Source organism: Coptis chinensis, chromosome 7 (genome assembly GCF_015680905.1).
Source record: "Coptis chinensis isolate HL-2020 chromosome 7, ASM1568090v1, whole genome shotgun sequence".
Classification (NCBI taxonomy): domain Eukaryota; kingdom Viridiplantae; phylum Streptophyta; class Magnoliopsida; order Ranunculales; family Ranunculaceae; genus Coptis; species Coptis chinensis.
In genome coordinates, this window is record NC_141462.1 from 4,562,903 (window position 1) to 4,583,203 (window position 20,301).

At 34.9% G+C, this 20,301-nt stretch overlaps 1 pseudogene across 1 annotated transcript; it reads left to right on the plus strand.

Moving 5' to 3' along the window:
* Positions 1-16,406: 16,406 nt before the first annotated feature.
* On the plus strand, positions 16,407-18,880 carry LOC147485411 (serpin-ZX pseudogene; annotated as a pseudogene). The gene is made up of 3 exons (XR_015202730.1): positions 16,407-16,432; positions 16,725-17,670; positions 18,014-18,880. The product of XR_015202730.1 is annotated as a serpin-ZX pseudogene (transcript).
* Positions 18,881-20,301: the final 1,421 nt, after the last annotated feature.

A 20,301-nucleotide genomic window follows, 5' to 3' on the forward strand; every position in this document is an offset into this window, starting at 1 on the left:
CCAATAAAATATTTATTAATTCAAAGCCCTTTGACAACTTTTCAGTGAGGTGGCCATTTGCTTGGTTCACCACTTCACTCTAGCGTATACCGGTATACGTGCACCAGAATAAGTTTGTGAATAATTAACTGTTTGCTGTCTCAAGACCTTAGTTTATTATCTGGTGGAGTGAAATCAGTGAATGCCCAAAAAAAACTATTAAACACTGCCCGAAAATGGATTTAACAAATAGAAATGTACTCTGTCCACAAATTCGGACTCTATGTGCACACTCAAATTTGAGACAGCAATTGCTGCTTCGGCCTTACTGGGACCATAGACCGGGCCCGAGGCCCATGTACACACCAGGAAAAATAAGAATTGGCCCTTAACACGTGGCCCACACAACCCAAAAAAGAGCACGATAACAAATCTTGGTCCCACGACCAGCTAAACACTCATCGTGTTTGAAAATTCCATTAAAGTAAAACCAACGTCTATATTTCTTCTCACTTAAAAAAAACAAGAAAAAACACTTCACAGAGACACTTTTTTCTACTCAAACACACTGTTCACTTCCTCTCATTTCTCAAAAAATCTAGAGTTTTTAGATTTTCTAAATTAATGGCTTCATCATCATCAGGGCGGCTCAAGATAATCGGGGCCCTAAGCAAAGTTCGAATAAGAAATCTTATATGATTAATATATACTAATAAAAATTGTTACATTTTTTTTATTTTTTTTCTCACAACATTTTATTGATTTGTTTACGTTATTTCATATGATCCCAACTTTTTCTTTTTGCCTTTCTTAAATAGTTTTCACACAAATTTAAAACTTCAATTGATTTATTTAACAAAAAATTGCAAATAGAGAGAGAATGTAGAATAATTATACACCGAATAAAACAAATATAGAAAGAAAGAGAAATTATAGGAAAAAATCATAAAAAACAAAAATATAATATAGGTAAGATTGAATTGTTGGCGTGATGAAGAACTTTAATAAGTTATGGAAGTGTGCTACTTGATTATTTGTTATAGGGTGATGAAGAACTTTAATAAGTTATGGAAGCGTGCTACTTTTTGTTGGAGAAGGCGAGGGAACTGAAGGAGTTTAAGTGTTTAAGACTACTTTAACAAATAAAAATTGTTACATATTTTTTTTTTTCCTCACAACATCTTATTGATTTGTATACATTATTCTAAGCAGTTAATATCGGATTATATCGCTGATTAATCGGCGATTAATCGTATCTCGGGGGTTGAGCGATATGCTTTTATCCGATTTCTCAGTTAATACTCAGTTGCCGATTTAATCGGTCATATCGACCGATAACACTGAGAAAACACTGTTTTCTCGAAAAAATGAGAAAAATCCTTGCCGATATTATCGGATCCTAACAATATTAATATTCCAGAACTGCAAATGGATGGAATTTTGAGGAGTGATTGGTTGAGGAGTGATGGGTTCCTCAAAATACAAACAAGATCTATATTTTGAGAGATTGAGGACGATGGATGGAATTTTGAGGAGTGATGGGTTCCTCAAAATACAAAGAGAGAGGACAGAGAGAGAACCAGCAGCAAAACCAGAGAGATTGAGGACGATGGTCAAAGCTTAAAGTCAAACATTGTTTTATTCTATTTTTGTAAAGAAGTACTATGGTGCTTACCAATGTTAGTTACATGGCCATACTACTTTTCTTGTTAAGCCACGTATCTATACTTATATTTTTTAAAGTTTTACTAAGTTTTTTTAATATATATTCTCATCTAAAAAAGTTATATTTTGACTATTTTCTATGTTTTTTCCACTAATAACTATTTTTTATTCAATCAATCAAATTGAAAGAGAGCTTTGCAAATTTTGTCACACCAAATGCATTGAAATTGCAATATTAATATTACATAAGAATGAGATAATTTTTTTATTTTATGAAACTACAAATTAGATAAAAACAACTAAAATTTTAATAACAATAAAATAAATAAGAACAAGGATAACAATGCCTACTAATTAATAATAATTTTTATTAATACATTTAATATTGTTGCTATTCTATATTAAAATATTTTGAAGATATAATTGTATATAATAATATAAAACCGATTAAATCGCCGATTAATCACCGATTAATCACATATCGCTTTAGACCGATTACATCCGAAAACCGATTTTAACTGCTAGACATTATTTCATATGATCCCAAATTTTTTTTTTTTTCTTTCTTGAATAGTCTTCGCACAAAGTTGAAACTTTAATAGATTTATTTAAGAAAGAATTGCAAATAGACAGAGAGAATGCAGAATAATTTTACACCAAATAAAACAAATATAGAAAGAAAAAGAAATTATTGGGAAAAACCATAGAAGACAAAAAAATGATATAGGTAAAATTGAATTGTTGGTGTTATACTTAATTATTTGTTATGAGGGTGATGAAAAACTTTAATTATATTAGTTATGGAGGTGTGCTATTTTCTGTTGGAGAAGGCGAGGGAACCGAAAGAGTTTAAGTGTTTAACACTACTTTAACAAATAAAAATTGTTACATCTTTTTTATTTTTTTTCTCACAACATGTTATTGATTTGTTTATGTTATTTCATATGATCCAAGCTTTATCTTATTTCTTTCTTGAATAGTCTTCGCACAAATTTGAAACTTTAATAGATTTATTTAACAAAGAATTGCGAATATAGAGAGAGAGAATGCAGAATAATTCTACACCAAATAAAACAAATATTGAGAGAGAGAGCGAGATTATAAAAAAAAACCATATAGAAGGCAAAAAAATGATATAGATAAGATTGAATTGTTGGCGTATATATACTTGATTATTTGTCATGGGGTGATGAAGAACTTTAATTAGTTATAGAGGTGTACTATTTTTTGTTAGAGAAGGCGAGGGAACTGAAGGAGTTTAAGTGTTTAACACTACTTTAACGTGATTTTATGGTTTCCAATTTGCCAATGTAAAAACGTTTATCCAACAGTTAAAAATAAATGAAAAACAATAGTGGCTTTTTGTTTTAATTTTTTTTCTTTATTTCAATGGCTGGATTATATTGTATGGGCCTTGGGCTACGGGGCCCTAAGCGGAGGCCTACTTTGCTATACAGTTGAGCCGCGCCCTGATCATCATGTGAACCAAAACTTAAAGCTGAAGCAATAGCAGTAGTAGAAAGTAGTGGAGGAGGAGAAACTTCAGAAAATGTAATGGATCATCATAATCTTTTGATATACAGAGGATTAAAGCACTACCAAAAAAACGAATCAGTAAAATGCCACCTTGTGTTGTTGGTAAAAGAAGCTCCATTTATAGAGGTGTTACTAGGTAACAACTTTCTCAAATCCACCATCAAGATATGATATTTGTGAAAAACTAATTTAGTTTCTTTGTGAATGTCAGTACCCTCCACTCTCAACCACTCGTGGCAGACCACGTGTCCAGATTCCAATCACAGGTCGGCACCATGACCTACAAGCATTACGCTCTAAGGTCAGGTCGTCCAGACGACTTAGGAAATAAATGTAACTGCTGCGTACTATAGTCAACAACAACATTAGTGAGAGACCTTACTCTGTAACGGTCTCCAGGTCTTTATTTCATAATAGACGCATCTAGAAAGGGAAGCTCCACCTTCTCCACAGGGGCTCCATCTACTCCACAAAAAGCTCAATCTTCAATCTCTAAAGAACTACGATTGGCTTGATTCGAGTCTAACCAAAGACTCGATACGTAGGCAACTCTTCTCCAAAGGAAGAGTGCAACCACTTCTCCATCAAATCCGATCTCAGGTTGAAAGTATAAATCTATACCTAAACATTGGCGCCGTCTGCGGGGACAAGTTCTTGAGAAAACTATATTCTTCACTCGTTTTTCTCAAGCCCACAAAGTATGGACAAAAAGCTAGGCGGAATTTTTCACAGTGAACATACTTAATACAATAATATTTCAAAGGTTATATGTCAATGGCCGAAGCAAATCATCTCATGATCAAGATAAGTTTCTCCATTTCTCTTTTGTTTATACAAAAATGTCATCTTTGAAGTAAAAGCTAGGTCGCTAAGACATGAATCTACTGATTTGCATGTGATTAATGTGAGAAATCTTTGTCTGATATAGTGGTTTTAACCCCAGCCATGAGCATATTCGGGGATCATATACTATTCTAGCTAGCAAATCACAAGATTATTTTGTGACCCATTTATTATTACTTGTGAAGTCATCATATTCTCTCAGTATTCCACTTTGACTTAGGACCACTCCAACTTGAATTATATATAGAGATTTTTTTGCAGCAAAATGTGAATGTATTATATATAATAATAAGTTTACAAACTAGGGGTTAAGCACCACCCGCCCGGATTAAGTTCCCACTTTGAAACCAAAAATAAATTCCATGAAGGTGATAAAGCCTTCATTCCAAAGTCTAAACCATGTGCATTTCCAAAGAAAAGAAAATCATTTATATCTTGCTGAATTTTTCTTTTGCCCCTGGGTGGAAGAGGAGTCGATCCACATCTTTCCCCTTTGTCTTGCTTCCTTTCTCCTTTTGAAACAGCCATGGTTCATCACCATCATGTGAGTTATCCTCGTCATCAATCTGCTCCTGAGATATCCATGCAGGCTTATACTTTTTCTTTGCTATCTTCTCGCCATGGTTCTTTACCATCCTCGGCATTTTCATCATCATCATCATGAGGTCACCCAATTAACCGATCTTAGCAGTGAATTTGCCTCATTCAATAATTTGAGCCTATTTCCCTCTCCAGTAGTGGAAGAAGAATTGAACTTAGCCATTCTCATCGTTGAAGAGGAATCGGGCTCTAATGCTCCACTCTTCATAGTCCTCATGATGGGAGAATAGGAATCACCGCCGACTATTCTCTTTGCGGCACAATTGTATTTTCAGCCATAGTAACTCCGAGTGGAGGTGCAATGTAGTGTGTAAGACTACACGAGTTGGAGAAACAAAATTTTCAACAGCTAGAGAGCGCTTAGTAGTCAGTAACCTCCGCTTGCGGTGCATTCAAAGGTTGCATTGATTGCATTTCCACAAATTAGTGGAAGCAATGCAACAACATCGATAACTATATGTTACGCTACCCCAACTTGTGGTATTGCATCAACGTGATCGGTTCCATCTTCTTGTGTTTGTGCATCCTCCTCGGTTGCTTGTCTGCTCAACTACACTATCCACGGTGCCCACATCAATTGGAACCACCTCGGTTGGTGTTGTAGTAGGGCACCTCAACGAATCGTACCCATCGCCTCAACCGGTGACATTGTTCGCTGGTTCGATCGGTACATTTTTGTTCTTGTTTCTATTCCTCTTATTCTTCTTCTCGTTTTTGCACAACCTCGGCTTGTTTCTCGACCACTCATCGTTTCTTTTATGCCTAAATCCTTTTGCGGTGCTTTGCACTCTGCAACAAGGTGCCCAACAATTTACAAAGGACCACAATACTTTGGGAGTTTTTCAACTTCAACTTCTTGAAGGAAAGATGTATGCTCATCCTCTTCAACAAGTATCAAGGTTTGGTATCGGTTTCAAGATCTACTTCAACCAATACTAAAGCAAAAACCATAGTCTCTTTGCAGAGTATGTTTGTCAACACCAACAGGAGAGCCAAGTCCTCTACCCATAGACATCAAGATTTCATAATCCCAATATTGTTGTCCAAGTTTTGGAAACTTAATCCAAACTAAAGCACTAGATTTTACCCGACGTCGGGGTCGAAATCAAAGGCCCATTTTGTTAATCGAAGAGTTTGATCTTTGAATTTCCATGGACCGCCACACCATATCTTCCTCCAGTCATCCTCGCAAGTTAGCCGAATCATGAAAAATCCTTTACCAAGAAGAATGATCTTCCAGTCTCCCTTTGGCTTCCAAGTTTCCAATGCAATTCTACGAACTTCTTCCACATTGAGCTTTAAGTCTATTCTACCAACAAGGGTCAGTACTTACAAAGAAAGCTTTCCTCGCTTCCACCGCTTGTTTTGGTAGCTTAATCATCGCATATTTCCTTTCATTTCTCGAACCGAAGAGAATCCAAATCCAGTTGTTGAGGTTGAGCACCGCGAACTTTGTCTGCAAAGGAAACTCTTTTCTCAACATTTCCTTCATTATTCTTAGTGAGATCTACTAAAGGTGCTTCCTTTAGCTGTTGTTGGGTGGGAACAGAGCCTCTAAGGAAGCCCCAAGGACACACAACCACCATTGAGATCTAAACAGCGACGGTCAAATGAGAGTCAACGTGAGTCAACGGGAGTCGCCATAAGAGAGTCAACGTGCTTTCTAATTCATCAAGGTCACCTTGAGTCTTGATAAGCACCGACCTACTATCTCGCAAGAGTACGTATTATCGATCTCTTTGGGCTTTGAGCGACCTAAGTTCTAGCTCCACCACATCTTGAAGTTATATTCTATTGTTAGCAGAATATCTTTCGTATTTATGTTATTTGCAACGTACAAATCTTGATACTTTTTATTAGCAATTATCTTTGAATGATAACATACAATATGTTGAACGGTCTATCCATTACACACCTACACCAATCAAAGACCATTAATACTGAGTAGTGGAAAATGCTCCCAGTGACCACGTCAGCCCCTCTTTTTTCTTTTTTTTCTGGGACTGACACATTAGATTTTACTTAAAAAATGAATTCTACGCACTTTTTTGGCGATTTCAATTGTTCGTAGCCCAAAATAGATAAGTAGATAAAAACCTTTTTCTTAAATCTTATCTCCATTCTTAAATCTTATCTCTTAAATCTTATCTCCATTATTAAATCTTATCTCCATTCTTAAACAAAAGGAAACCTGAAAAATGAGAGCTAAACCTATCTTAGGATAGATTTTTGAGAATGTTCCAATGAAACACGTCGTCACCTCTTTTTTCTCTAGGATGAACAGCTTAGCTTTTACCATAACCCACAAAACTCAATAAAGAAAAAAAAAAAAAAGCCTATCCTCCCCAAACTCTCTCTCTCTCCCAAAAAAATGATGATTGCCATTCTGCCAACATCTCTCAAATCTTTCATCTGGAAATCTTGATTTAGAATGTCAGTTTAAATTATCGTCAGTTGTGGTATATATATAGTGTGTCGTCAGAGTCAGTTGTGGTCAGGAAAGAAGCAGTCTTTAAGTTATGGCGTTGTATTTTATCTCTCGGCGTACATATAGAACGAAGTTTTATTTATTAAGTATACTCTATGTAGCAAATATATTGTAGTTTCATTCGTTGTCATTCTTATGGAAGAGCTTTTCCTAGAAGTTTGAAAATTATTTGTTCATACGCTTGCCTTCACATGTTTTTGATTCCATCATATGTTATAAATTTATAATAGAATGGAGTGTGCTTTGGTCCATAGAATCAATATAACCATCGGCAAAGCAAATCTATACTTAGTGCAATAGCTGGATGCCCGGATATTTGATTTATCTTTAGCAGTAATTTATTTCTTTAATACGCAGCAACACTGCAACATTTTCACATTAATATTTGAAGTCTCAGCCTAGGTGCACATCACCGTATTGTGCAGAAGCTTTAGTTATTCTATATTAATACTGTTTACTATTTGATAAAGTTTTAGATATTTTTTTGTACGTTCTTTTAATTTTGGGTTTCATTTATTCACATAGTCGTTAAAATTTTAACTGCTTTTTTCTTTTTCTTTTTAATCTCTTTCATTTTTTAAATGATGTATGAAAATTCTTTGCAGTACTGCTCAGTGCTCACCATAACAGTACCGTAATACCATTGACCACTGTACTTGGACTCTATTTAAGTTACAGAGTTCTCTTATATTATAGAGTTGTTTTACACAATCCATGATTATTTCAACGAGAAGAGCAATAATTTAACATAATGCAGGTCCAAGAATAACATTGTCTAGGATTCTGCTATGGATTTGTAGTCATGGTTTAGATCAGGTTTTAGTAGTTCATGCATGTCTGCTTAAATTTTCAGAGAACCTTCATTGGTTTATTCATACATCACGTCAATAATTTTCTCCCAGTAAGCACCATTTGTCTGAGTAATGGATCAAGAATCATACCCATGTACTTGAGTGTCTAAAGTTATATTCATGGTTTCTTTAATTTTTCTGTTCTTTGCAAAATTAATGATTGCCTTTTATGATAGTTGGACACCCTTTGCAAAAGAACGATAGTTGCACCTATGAAGGTCAAGAGATGGCAAAAGGAATATGGTGAGAACTGAGAAGGTTCTGCAATTCCTAGATTGAAAGGACAAGTACGTAACTCTAATAGACTCACAAGATATTATAAAACTATAAATGAAAACAGCAGAAGTCATGCAAGGTACGTTTGTGTTCATATTATGTTAGTAGGCTTCATGTCATTTTCAATTTATAGATAGTAATATATCTACACACATGATACAACACTCATGCATGTAACTCTAACAAATTTATTATTAATTTCTTTCCCGAGTTTGTTCACTTATGTAGTTGTATAGCACAAAAGACTGATGAATTAGTTGAAGAAAGTGGAAGTTTGTGATCTCCTGCGCAAGTAAAGAAAAACAATGAAATTCAGTGATGAAAATGTATGTTGAGGACCATAGATCAGAAGAAAGAACAAAGTGGAAGCACAGACTTACATTGTGATGCAAGGGTTCTTTCATCTGTTTACAGGGTAGAACAACATGCTGCTCTTTGTGCCACTGCTCATGAGAATTGCGGAAGCCTATAACCTCGGTGTCCTCTGCTTCTATGACATCTGAATGAAGGCGAGAGGTGGATTCAATTGAAAATTTTCTACCAAAACTATGTCACTTCAAATCACCCTTGCCTTTTCTTTACAAATAAATAACGTATACAATTGGTTCGATGTACTTTCTTACAAAAAGCGCGAACAGACTTCAAAGGAAATCGAAGTTCTGACTTTTATAGGTTGAAACTTACTTCTTTTTGACTTTTGTGGCTGGGCAGGCAAGGACATATTGTTTATTAGTAGGGCTTCCAATGGATGCTCCTCTTGCATTGCATACTTTTTGCACGTTGGAGCTTTTGTGTCCTCTGCTTCTCCGTGCCTTAGCTTCTAAAATGAAATAGAAACTCTTGCTACCACCGATTATCCAATCATTTTCTTGATTTTCTAGGCTATTTTTCAAGTGTAAGGCCCAAATGTTAGAAAATTATTTTTACCTTACTGTTAAAAGTTTGCAAAATATTACACAATACACTTTTGACCAAGTTGACATTCTGAAGATGTTGAAAAGAGTCGACTATCTGAACTTATTATCATTTAGAATTTGAGGATGTAATTGTATGACCATCTACATTCTTCTGCATGCCACTTGGAAAAAAACCTCCAAAGCACAATAATGGGATGGGTTTGGGGGGATGAGGTATTCTATTTATTGGATGCGTTTTAAAGATGTTAGTATGGTTATATGTTAGTGAGGACTTATACTGTAATTGAAAGTTTTATTTTCTTCTAAAAACTACTCTTATTATTTTTCATTTTAAACATTTTATATGCTCTTCAATGCTTACGGTCAATGGAGATGACTTCATGTTGTGAATGCAAGACTATTACTTGAACGGTATACATGTAGATGCACTAGGAATCTCAATAAGTAAATTTGGAAGACCTTTTGTTAACATTGTTCATCCTGATTTTCTTTCTCTTTTTTTGCAATTTGGTTTATTTTTTAGCCTGTTATTTTATTTTATTATTTTTATTTTTTATTTTTTATTTTTTTTTCCATTACAGGAATTTGACAATTAGTAATTCTCCGATTTCACCATTCTAAACTATAAGGTTATATAATTGCAATGCACCATTTAGAAACAGCGAGAGGGTTTGACTAAGCTTTCTACATAATAGATAAAGTAGTGGCAACATAGCCATAACCGTCAACATTCACAACCCAAGTAATATTCTATCCTTATAAGCGAATGTTATGTTATGAAATGAAGTAAGGTTTCTTCTTCTTCTTTTTTCTGCGCATCTCAAAAAAATTGTAAGCATGTAACATGCTCCAAGATTTATTATGTTGAAGATGTGTGGGTTTAAATTTTACCACTTTCATATCATATGCAAAATGTAAATAGTTTTGCCTTACTAGAAAAATAGATTAACCGATTAGAGAATATATCAACCAGGTTTAGGTACTAAAACTTTCAAGGTTTTTTTTTTTTTTTTTTATAAATAATACTCAGGTGCTTCTTTTCATGATAATTGCTCAAGTACGATAGGTTATTTGTTGTTAGAGATATTGCTATCTCTGGCCTAAGTTTAGGCTATGTTTGCTTACACTTTCCTTGGTGATGAATGGATTATTAAGTACATTTTGGTGTGATATTAATGTTAGGTGTTGGAATGACAAATGCTAACTAATGTGGCGGCCATGCGATAATCACAGTGAAGGCTGCAGTTATTGCTAATGGGCATTGAAATGCTCATCTACAAATAGGTTCAGCAGTACATTTCTATTACAAGAGCAATAAACATTAAATCTCACTCCTGGTCAGATCTACCTTTGGTATGCTCTCTCCTTTTCTTAATAATATAATTATCCTTTAATTTGTTCAGTATCAATCTAAGCATTCATTAAAACTTAGTACCAATGTACAATATCCCAAAACCTTTAGATGAAAATTTTGACACTAACCTAATTGTTTATAATTGCATGTTTGGTGTTGACGAGTTGATGCGTTATGAGTGCGATAATAATATTTTAATAAAGTTAGTGGTAGTTGAATGGTGTAATTGTTATTGAACTTGCGGTTGTAAATCAATTAAACAGCGCATGCTTTTTCTTTGCCTGTGCTTTAGTCAAGGGACTTATTTCGTTGTGAATTAAAATGAGTATTCAACGGGAATGGAGCCTTCGGAATTATCAAAATAACCCTTCGTACTAAAAACCACATCTCTTCCAAACCCTCTCTTCATCTTCCGAAATTCAACCAAAAGACTCACATGTTTTAAAAAATTTAATTCAATCACACCCATCTTCTTCAAGGGAAGGAGAATCCTCAATTTTGCCAATGAGCTTCGCTTGAGAAGAAATCGAATCAAGGATTCGTCATTCTCTTTGAACTATTTTTTTTGTAAGTTCAGTTCATCGATTGATTTACTTTACTACTTTCATTATTATTTAAAGAATAATATCTCAAAACCTCACCAAAATAAAATAGTTAATTGTTTTTTTTTTGTTTCTCCATTCTCTTTGAATTATTTTTTTGCGTTAGTTTGTCAATTGATTTTATCGTATTATTCCGTTCCAGGGTCTTGATGGTGGTAGACCAACATATCACTGATATTGTAGCTCAATCATGGTTCTGATTCTGAATCAGGTACGATTGTTTATTTCCTATGATAACCATTTTCTAATTTACCATTCACTTTTATTATATATTTCTATTCAATGTTACATATTCATCAAGTATGATAAATATTCATGTATACGAGAATTAATACATGTTGTATTGTTGTTGGTGAAATTGGAATTGTGTGACAAACTGACAATGCTTTAATAAGCTAAGCCAAGCCCCTGTGCTGAAATTGGAATTACGTTACATGAAAAATGTATTGATTGCACAAGTGAGATCATCGAGCATACACACTGTTGAAAACCTAAGTGGCAGATACAACTTAAAGGAGAAAAGCTCAGAAAGAGAATTGAAGAAGAATGAAGTGACGATTTCAAGGTATATTTTACTCAAAATCTGTGAAGCCTACATCGAATGGTCAAGGAGAAAACTGTTTGGGCACATCCGATGGTCAAGAATGAAGAGTATTAGTGCTATTGGGAAACTCCTAACGATTAAGAAAGTTAGACCCTAAACACTAAACTCAACACTTTTTAAAAAAACAACACCCAAACTATTTCTTTATGGAAACTCGAGCTTCAAAAGTTTTGCACAAAGCTTTCACTTGAAAGGTAATAATCATGCTCAATCTCTAATCTCCTTCTTCTATCTCTGTTTCCTCATCTTATTTGATTTGACTATGCCTCATGCCAATGAGTGTCTAAAGTTATTTTGATGTTAAAAGATGTCATATTGAGATTGTTGATTGTTACAATGCTATTACGTGGTGTTAAGTTATTCACATAGTATAATGACTTTGCGTTTACTATGTTATTGTGTGGTAAAAGTCTTTGATTATGCGTTGTTGATTTTATCAAGTTCTGTCTGATTAAGTCCTTTGCACCCATTGTATCCGACTTAATACCAATTGTATAAGTTAAGGCCATTGTCAAAGGGACTAGCAAAGCCAATGAACTGGAATGGAATTATATATGGATTGAGTGATTCTGGTGAAGCAGTAAAAGCATTCCAAGCAAACAAGGTGCACTGGAAGGTTAGATCAGACAACTTGGAGCAACTAAACAACAACTTGGATCAACTTAACAAGTTGGAGGGAAGTTCATTGTGGAGCTAACTTATGTACTGTATTAGGAACATCTATGGCCAAAGGAACTGCACAATGGTGAGAAGGTAAGCCTGGCTTCCTACACAAGGGCGAACAAGATGGACTCACTTATTATAGATTTATGAACATAAAAGAGTGAAGTCCAATAAAGCTACCTCTTTGGAGCTTACTACAATGTAGCCACCTTTTGCTATTAATACAGGTATTCTTATTAGCAAAAAAAAAATAATCTTATTTAAATTTCCCTTTTTGAGTTCAGGCAGGCTCATAATGTAGAGTACCATTAAGTTCCATGCTTTGCAGTACTTGGAAATGTTAAAAGTGAAGGCATTAGATGTCGAATTTTGTGAACAACCGAAAGACACGTAGAAAAGAGACACATAGAAAAGGCAACTGGTATTTATATATATTGTTGTTGCTGTTTAGGCAAACACTAGCTAGATTCCAGATATAACTACGATGCCTAATCCTATGTTGGTGTTGACTTTGATCAAGTAAATCTATCCTTCCATAGTGTGATTTGAGTTTTATGGTCGGATCTATTCAGAATTGAGTCATATTGTCATATAAACGTCAGCATATTTAACTTATAAGTCTCATAGGTCAATAAAACTACTTTCGGATTAAAATTGTTAAGTAATACAATTTTTGGGCTTCATATTGGTGACTTTTTTTTAGTAATGGGTTTGTGTAGCTAGAATTACAAGATACCTAATTTTCGTTATTGTGAAAGGATTGATATATCTTTGCATTTAGGATTTTGTTGCAAGAAGTGGCTAGAACTTTTTAGATTTTATTGTCAAATGGGATCATTTATCAGTAGCTACTACTTAACAACCCCTAATCTGGCGGGATGAATGTAAGCATTCAAAGGGGGATTACCATTATTTCAGTTTTGCAGTTTCATTCCTTCAAAATGTAAACGGCCATTGAACTTGGAGTCGGATAAAAAAAATGGTTGTGGAAAGTCTCAATTGTGTTAGTTATTTGTTAAGAGTTCAATTGAAGAAATAAAGTAGATTAATTGAATTCTTTTTTGTATGAATTTTTTAGCTTGGGATTATTGTATTATACCAAAAGATATCTTTTTGAAACGGCTCTTTAACCGATCTGCTATAAAACTTCATAATCATATGCAGATGTAGAGGCCATTGTGTGTAATGAATATAATTCGGTTATCGCTTAAATATATGGTATGTTTTGAGTACGTGTTATATTCCTTGATTGTTGCGTTATATTTTGATATAGTTTATATAGGTGGATGATAAGAATTGTTATTTAGGATAATAATAATCCAAAAATAGAAATAAAACCTTTTGTCAAAACCCTTAAAAAAAAATTAGAAAAACATAAACCCTTCAAATAAAATATACAATGAATCATTAGCTATCAATATACATATATTATTTATTCAAGTAAACTTTAGGCTTTTGAGTCATTAGCTATCTATGTAGCAAGTCCGGCCATAGGCCGGGCCAAATGGCTAGTTACTAGAATTAATTGGATGGTCATGCTAATAACATACACCAGGCCACGTGGAGCACCGTTACATCAAGATTCTAATTAACATCGTAGGCAAGCTCTATGCCATTGAATAGCAGTTACATACCAGCTATCTATTTGTACAACATGTCTGGTTCACTAACAAGTTCAGTTACAGAGATCCGCGTGACTCGCGTTCTTAGCTTAATAGGCCAAGTCATTTGATTGGCTCTACTAAACTGATTCTAACAACCAATTTAGTCTCTCGATGTCTACCATCTGAATGGCTAAAAAAAAGATTATCTTGCTATGCATTTCTAAATTTTGATCCCATGCCGAATCGTCTAATTTTTCATTTAGACTTGGTTCTACATATCGCCAAAAAAACATTATATAGCTGTGTTTGGTTCATGGAAAATGGGAGAAAAGAAAATATTTTCTTGGATTTTAAATTCTATTAAGTGTTTGGTAGACCATGGAAAATGATAAACAGAGAAAACATTTTCCATTCAGGGCTAATAATGAGGAAAACAACATCTTTTTTAAAACAAGAGAAGTTGCTTTCCTTTTTCCTGTCGAGGCCGAGATTTTTTGAAGTTATTTAAGTAGAGGAACTAGAAAGTCATTAGTGTGTTATGTAGTAGGGGTGGGCAATGGGCGGGGCGGGCTAGCCCGGCCCTAAACATTTAAAGCCCTTAAGATATTAGGGCCGAATTTATTGACCGACCCTAAAAGTCGATATAGGGCGGGTCGGGCGAGTCACAAGTCGAAACCTCAAGCCCTCACCCACGACCTCTAGCCCTTTTAAAGGCTTTAGGGTGCGGGCTTTAGTAGGGCCGGCTTTAGGGCGGGACCTATATATATATATATATATATATATATATATATATATATATATATATTTTTTTTTTTTTTTTACTACATCGGGTTTAAAACTCATTTATATTACAAAATGTACAATAATCTACAAACTCAAAGTCCAACCAATCTAGTAATAATCCCGTATAAGTCCAAAATTTAAAATGCACATCCACAATCTAATGAATCAAGTACATCGAGAGTTCGAATTTGTTCTTCCTCTTACTCAAACCTCACTAAAATTACATTTAACATTGAAATACATAGACAAATAATTATATTATCATTTTAAAGGAAGAAGTAATATATATAAAGAAGAAACATAATAGTTTTGGTTAAGGGTCATGGAAGTTGTTAAACTATTTGTAATATCATAAATTATTTCTATAATAGATTCAAACAAATATAATATTACCTTTCTTCTAATTTAAAAGTGATTCAAGCTTTGTATATGGAAATGAAAATATTGGCTTTTGAACAAGTGATGAAGAAAGGTTTGAGATTACAAATGTCATTTTTCTGACAAAGGTTGTTTTTTGGTTTCTATGTTACAAATGTCTGCTCTGTATTTTGCTTTAATGGTGTGGAAGGAAATCTTTAGTTTTAGACTTGGCTTGGATGTGAATAAAAATATAATTTATAAGAAATAAGTGAGAAAAGAAATTAGAGAATAATAAGTTATGGACTTTGACTTGATGATCAAAGGAATAAAGTCTTATTTTTATTAGGCTAGTGCTTTCATTGTTCTTTCATAGGCTGCTAAGTTGACAAGTTTTGTTATATAAAACAAGTTATTGGAAGTACCCTTGGGTGTAAGTGATAAATTACAAAGGACAATGTTATTTTAATTGAAAATATTTAACAAAGAGTTGGACAATTATGGTATGTGTATTTATAGTGAAAGTATGAAACAGGGCGGTTAGGGCTTGGTTAGGGTCTGCCCCTATGTTTTAGAATCTTAGCCCTAGCCATACTGGAAGGCATTAGGTAGGCTCTGTGGGCCTTTAACTGTGAGGGCTTTAGTTGTGGAGGGCTTATAGGGCTTAGTGGTCGGGTCGTCGGGAAGGGTTAGGGTCGTTAGGGCCAAATTCCCACCCCTAGTCTGAGAGTTATCGGGTTTTAGGTAGGGTTTGATCCAGTGGACCAGTTTTTAAAATTGTGAACCAAACAATTAGAAAACACATTCTTCGAAAATAGATTCTGGCAAATTAGTTTCTTGATTTTCTCTTTCTTTGAGAATCAAAATTCGTTGAACCAAACACAGCCACTCCAAGCCGCAAAAGCGCAATCAAGAGATTCGATTATCTACACAGCAAGGCCCAAAATTTCGATATCGGTTAATATATCGGTGTACCCAAAAACCGAGATATATCGGATATATCGGTTTTTTTGGTGACCAGTCCTTGAAAGGGTGAAGACATAGGGAGCCACGTACTTGATTGATGATCCATCCTACTGTGTATCCCCATTATTTTGATCAAACAGGAATATTGTGAAATGAAATTACTTGGGCCTTTTAAATTGCGCGGTGGAAGTGGAAATCCCCAAGTTCAATTGTTGGAATAGTCCCACATTACTTGCGTGAAGTTATTTGCACATTAGCCTCTCTTATATATAAAATTATAAACCTCTTTGGATTCCTATAAGTTGCTTTCCAAATTAATCTGCAACTCAATTGGCATTTGGCAAGTAATTCTCTACCTTCTACACCTTTTTTATTCTCTTAAATCTCAATTAAGATAGGGAGGTCATTTTAAACTTAAATTTATATAAATAAGATTCACAGTTTAGTTTCTCATGAGAACACAGTGAGACGAGCAATTTAGTTAAATAATAAATATATCGTTGACTTACAGACGTGAATCTTTGTCGAACATTTATGATTGTGAACAAGGAACAGCCAAACTAGTTTTATATGAAATTTTATTGTACCTTTGTCCAACATTTATGATCGTGAAAAATTGGTATTTCATACTTGCAGGAAAAGTGAAACAGGTGGAGATATGGAGACAAGCAAGATAGCTGTTCGTCCGGTACCTCCCACTCGGACAGAAAAAGACTTTCGCCAATATTTTGAGACATATGGTCATGTAACTGATATAGAAGTTAAGTACAACGAGAGTAGTTATTACCCTCGCTGTCCCCGTCATCTTGGAGTTGTTGTCATATCTTTCGATACTGAAGAAGCAGTGGAGAAGGTTATGCAGGAGACCTTGCATGTGGTAAGCGGAGTACCTGTGCAGGTAAATCGTTACCCTCTATATAACCCTACTATGGCTGGATATAGCCCAACTAGTAATACTGCGTATAGTCCTACCAGCCCTCCATATAATCCTACAATTCCTCGGTATAGCCCAACTAGTAGTACTTCGTATAGTCCTACCAGCCCTTCATATAATCCCACAATTCATGGATGTAGCCCAACTAGTCCTGCGATTGTTGTACATAGCCCCACGATTAATGCTGGGGCTGTGTCTGGTCGGTGTGTTGTTGGAAACCCGAGACTATTAGCTCGAGGTCGACCTGATGCCCTGAGGAGCCCATATAATGCCTATGTAAGTGATCCCAGTATACCATTTGCATGTCGACAAATAGCTAAGGACCTCGCTCTCGGTGTAGCCAAAGACAAGAATTTTGTGTTCTCTCCATGTTCCATTCAACTTGCACTGAGTTTTTTAACAAATGGTTCCAGTGGTTCCACCTTAAAGGAATTGCTCACGTTTCTAGAGGCTCAAAACTTGGATGATCTCAACTCAGTTGCTTGGAAATTTATTGAGACACTCACTGGATCCACTGATGGTGGACCTATTTTATCTTTTGTTGGTGGTGTTTGGGTTGACCAGTCTCGCACTCTGAAACCAACCTTCATTACTCTTGCTGAAAGGATATACAAAGCCAAGGCTGAAAGCGTAGACTTCCGAAACAAGGTGATCATCAGTCCATTTTTTTTTTCAGAACAAAATTCTGAAAACTGGCTATACTGCCAAAGTTTATTTATAGCTTGAAAACTGTTTTGATATATTAAAGAACTGATACTATACTAATAACCATGCATTTATTATTATATAAAGTTATAAACAAATCACTAAGCTGAACAAGAATTGAAAGATTTGATCATTTGAAGAAAACAGTGGCTTCATTGTCTAAGTAGAAAATTTATGTTTATCGGAAAATATGTATGCAGGAACTAGAATTATTTCATTTTTGTGCCGTTGAAAATTATATTATTTCATTTTAATTTCTTATGAAACAATGATATTGTGGATGAAGGCAATCGAGATAACTGAGGAAGTGAACAAATGGGCGGAAGAGGCGACAAATGGTCTCATCAAGTCTGTTATACCTCATCCTTTAGATCCAGATACGGTACTCGTGCTCGCAAACGCACTCTATTTCAAAGGAAGATGGATGAAACCCTTTCGTAAGTCTGCCACTAAGGACTCCAAATTTAACCTTCTTGATGGAAATTCTGTGGAAGTTCCTTTCGTGACTAGCCACGATAACCAGCGGATTGATACTTTCGAAGATTTTAAAGTTCTTGGACTACCATATAAGAGCAGTAAGGATAACAAAGCAACTTTTTCCATGTATATCATACTTCCTAACAAGGTAGATGGTTTGTGGCCTATTATTGAGCAGGTGGGTTCTGATCCATTGTTCTTGGAAAAGTATGTAAGTTTGTATCCAAGTGTAGTTGACGTGAGAGAATTCATGATACCAAAGTTCAAGATGACATTTTACGTTGAAGCATCTGAGATTCTTCAAGGTGTTGGACTAAAGTTGCCTTTCTCCGGGAAATCAGAACTTGATGAGATGGTACTTGGTGGCGGACTTCGTGTTTCAAACGTTCATCAAAAGTCACATATAGAAGTTAATGAGGAAGGAACTAAAGCTGCTGCTGCTGGTACTGTTGCTACTTATATTGGGAGTAGTGCTGGTCCACCGCCTCCACGTCCGTGTGTTGACTTTGTGGCAGATCATCCGTTCATGTTCATGGTGAGAGAGAATGAAAGCGGGATGGTATTGTTCATGGGGCATGTCCTTAACCCCGGAGTAAGCAAGAAAAGATATCATAGAACAAACCCCGGAGTAAGCAAGAAAAGATATCATAGAACAAAGGATCTCGAGCCTCTTTAGTGTTTTATTTTTTTTTTTTTTTTTTTTCCTCGGTTGTTAGTTTTATTAGTTGATGGTTTGTTATCATGTGAACGGTAGGTTTGACGATTCGATGAACGGTGTATTTTGTTTTGAATAATTTGTTTCATGGCTCAATTGGAATGGAATAACCGAATAATGTTAGTGTGAGACTGTGATACGATAGATCGACCAGATTTCCTCATTCTCACCCTTCTCTTCAATGCCTATAAACGTTTCTTTTATTTTGCTAGTAAGTTCTGTGCACCTCGAGCTCTTTAAGTGGTACCTCCTTGCGTATAGATTGATTGAATTTAATGAGGGCAAAATCTTTGATGGTTTGAATAAATACCTAAAAGAAAATAGAGTCAAGAAAATAAAATTTTTGTGTTTTTCTTGCTCTATAATAGGCACCGAGCTAGTGCTCAACAGGGACTGCTCAAGACAATTGGGGTCTTGAGCAAAATTTGAATGCCAAAAGATGTGATTCTTTTTGGTTGGAGAAGGACAAGGGCAAATATAGGGTCTGTTTAGAACTACATAGATTTAGGCCCAAACACTTAAATTGACCAATAATTTCGGTTTTAGGCATGGTTGACCAATAATTACAGTTTTAGAACAAAAAAGGGCTGACATCAAAGATCTATCATTAATAATTTAGTTATAAGGACATTTTTGGAAGTCCAAGAAATTATTTTTATTAATACAAATTATAACCTTTTCTCGATATACATGCAAACACCACTATGCGTGTATGATATGATATGCATATATATATGTGTATAACACACATGCAAATATCATTATGCATGTGTATACGTAATGCATAACACACATGCAAACACTACTATGTAAGTATATACCACACACGCACACACCATTGTGTATGTGTGCAACAAACAAACAAACACTACTACCACACATGCACACATCATAGCATTATGCATGTGTATAGAACATGCAAACACTATTATGTATGTGTATAGAAACACCATTATGCATGTGTATAACACACATGCAAACACTACTATGCATATGTGTATACTACACATACACACCATTATGCATGTGTGCATCAAACATGGAAACACTACTACCACACATGCACACACCAGTATGCATGTGTCCAACAAACATGCAAACACCACTATGCATGTGTACACCATGAAATAAATGAAATTTCTCATATATGTTAGTCCTAACATAAAGTGTGAGTGTGCTGAGGGTCAAAAACAAAATTGAAAAATCACGTGGGATTTTGATTTAACTGATAAAAACTTAAATGAGGGTAATATCGTCTTTAAGCAGTGATCAATCCGGTTTGTCCTTAAGCCATAATTATCTGCCGACCCAAACTAGAAGCTAAATTAATCTCCAATTCTGTCCGATCCTATGGGCCTTTTTTTTTGTAAGCCTGTTTTAAA